Consider the following 2,888-nt stretch of genomic DNA (forward strand, 5'->3'; position numbering starts at 1 on the left):
GAACGAAAATTAACTACTCGAAAGGAAATTTTACAAATTCTAAGTAGCAATCGTTTAGTTCATGGCCTACAAAATACGATGGAAATTTCCTTAAAAAATTTCTTAACTGGTAGTTAAAAATTCGTTGGTCATGCTATAAAACTACTTGTGAAATGTAAAGTATTTTCTAAATAATAAGTTCAATTTACTATAAGATTTTTTTGTATGAGAAAATATTTTTTTACGAAAAATGAACTTGAAAGTGGATAGCAATTTCTTACCGATTATTCCTATAGTTAATAATTGTTGGTAAAAAATTACACAATGAAATATTTTTAGTTCACATGTAATTAAATTTATAGACATTTTCGTCAAAAATGGTAGATAACATTTCATGAAAATTTTGCAAATTTTAAGTTAAACGTTTCATCGTTCATAAACTGGTGTGCCTTTACGAATATTATTGTTAGAGTAAATTGTCAGCAGATGTGATGAACTAATGCATAGTACAGAGATCTTTATCGGAATAGTGGAATGTGATTAATGTAAAGATGATGTTACTTGAGTTTTGTTGTGTATACATGAGCGTGGGGTTGTTTTTATTTTTGTTCATTTAGTGGTTTGTGTGTGTGTGTTTGTTATTCGTTGATGGTTTTTGGCTGGATGAGGTGTTGTTTTCAATAAAGGCACATGTGTTTTTGTTGTTGTAGGAATGTTTTGGCTTTGCTTGGTTTTGTTTGGCATGCTTCAGTTGTATAGTTGGCGTTGGCGTGGGCTGTTGCATCTTTTAAGTAGGTATGCAACAAGGGAATATAAAGGCATGGAATATTTTGGATTTTTGAGTCATATATTGGTGTTTGTTTATTAAACCTTTTAAATGAAAGTTATTAATATTTTATCGGTAGTTTAGAAAAAAGTTATTAAGAATATTTAGTAAAATATGTTGAAATTGAAAGTGTATTGAAATTTTCTTTATTCAATGTAAAAAATTAATATTCAATTCCAGATGAATTTGGAAACTTTTTGTAATATCTCAGCGTATAGTTTATTCATAAATTGGTAAGTATTTTTTAATATGGCTTTCTTTTGAAAAGAATATTTTTTATGTATATTATTATTTGTTAATTATTTTTTTTTTGGAAACCAGTTTAATGTTTTTCTTTGTTGTAAAAGCGATATTTAATTTCAGAGCAACTCCAGACGGATTCAAACAAATTTAAAAAGGTAGAGAATTGGTAAGTTTTCTTTTAAAAATTGGCTTTCTTTCAACTAGAATATTTACGTTTTTATGACCTTTTTATCATCAAAATTTTTAATTAATTTAATAATTTTTAATGTAAAAATAAATATTTAATTTCAGAATAACCCCTTAAAATTTGGACAAATTTTTAGTACTCCTTTGCCTGTAATTTAATAGTGAATTGGTAAGTTTTCTTTAACTTTCTTTTAACCCTGGACAGTCATCCTTATTTTTTGTACATTAACGTCATCCTTCGTCATTTTGACTACGGCTGATTTCAAGACGATATAATTTTCATCGTGAGCGAAAAAGTGAACCAAACTTGCATTTATTTTCTTATTCGATTTGGTTTTAAGTAGTATAAAACAAAAATTCATAAAACGGTCGAATTAGTATAACTTAAATTTACCATTTCCCAATAGACTAAAATGCATTTTAAATCGAAAATGAAATTACGTGTCGTCATTTTGATGACTGTCTAGGAATATCAAGAATATTTGGTTTTTTATGCATATTATTATTTTTTTCATTAGATTTTTTGAAAAGTTATTTAATAATTTTATTTAATATTTAATTTCAGAGTAACCCAAATAAATTTGGACAACTTTTTATATTTCCCCTCAGCGTACAATTTAATATAGAATTGGTAAGTTTTATATTAAAACTTTGGCTTTCTTTCAACTAGAATATTTATTTTATTATATCTTTCACATCGATAACAACACAGTTTTATGAGTTTATTTAGAATACTTCATTATTTCTCTAATTGTTTCAGGTACAAATTTTATGAGATACGTTTTCCAAAGAAAAGTTGAATTCCTTACACCATTTGATAAAATGCCCCAAATATGGTAAGTTACAAGCTAAAATGAAGAATTAAAAATTATATTTCATTACATGGTATTAATTTTTATTAATTTTCATTATTGTTTCCAGTTTTTTCCAGCAAGATATGTGAAAAAATTACCTACGATGAATAAAAAAAGGATAAGTCAAAATGTCCAAACATCGGGTTCAAATGAACTACTCTCTTTTCCATGTGGTCATAATTTTTATTCACAAAAAACATTGTATTAAGAACTTTAATCATAAGTTTTTATAATAAAGTACTTTTGCTTAAAGATAGTTTAATTTTAATATATGAAAATTCTCATAATAGTAAAACGGTTTGTTGTTCCTTTAATTATTTAATTTCTCTATACTGTGGAATGATTGATTTAAAAATAGTCTAGTCGTCGACATTTTAAAGAGACTGTTAACCAAATTTTATTATCGGGTTTCCCACAAAATAAGCAAGTAAACCAAAATAATACTGACTTTTTAACTTGGTAGGTGTATATAAATCTTATGGTGTTGTAAAAATGAACTAAACTACAATGTTATAGATGAACTGAAATTTAAGAAAATTATAAACTAGACAAGTTGAAAAAAATCTTAAGGGCTAAATCATGGTCAATATTACTACAGTTTAGTTCATTTTGCAATGGAAAAGGGTTCACTGTTTTTTCAGTGTACAATTATGCCCAATTTTTGTGTGATAAGTACAACATTTTAGGAACATCAAATGAAATTATATCCAAGAAGAAGTAAAATCTTTGGATCGGTTTATCTGTGGGCTATGTATAACTATGGACGCATATGGACCAGGTTTGGCAGGGTTATTAGAGAC

At 26.6% G+C, this 2,888-nt stretch overlaps 1 long non-coding RNA gene across 1 annotated transcript; it reads left to right on the top strand.

The window, feature by feature from the left end:
- The first annotated feature begins 916 nt into the window (after positions 1–916).
- LOC142227582 (uncharacterized) lies at positions 917–2,340 on the top strand. Its single transcript, XR_012719911.1, has 6 exons — positions 917–1,038; positions 1,153–1,214; positions 1,340–1,403; positions 1,800–1,865; positions 1,995–2,070; positions 2,156–2,340. It is a non-coding gene; the product is annotated as an uncharacterized LOC142227582 (long non-coding RNA).
- The last annotated feature ends 548 nt before the right edge of the window (positions 2,341–2,888 follow it).

This window comes from Haematobia irritans, chromosome 2 (genome assembly GCF_050003625.1).
Source record: "Haematobia irritans isolate KBUSLIRL chromosome 2, ASM5000362v1, whole genome shotgun sequence".
Taxonomy (NCBI): domain Eukaryota; kingdom Metazoa; phylum Arthropoda; class Insecta; order Diptera; family Muscidae; genus Haematobia; species Haematobia irritans.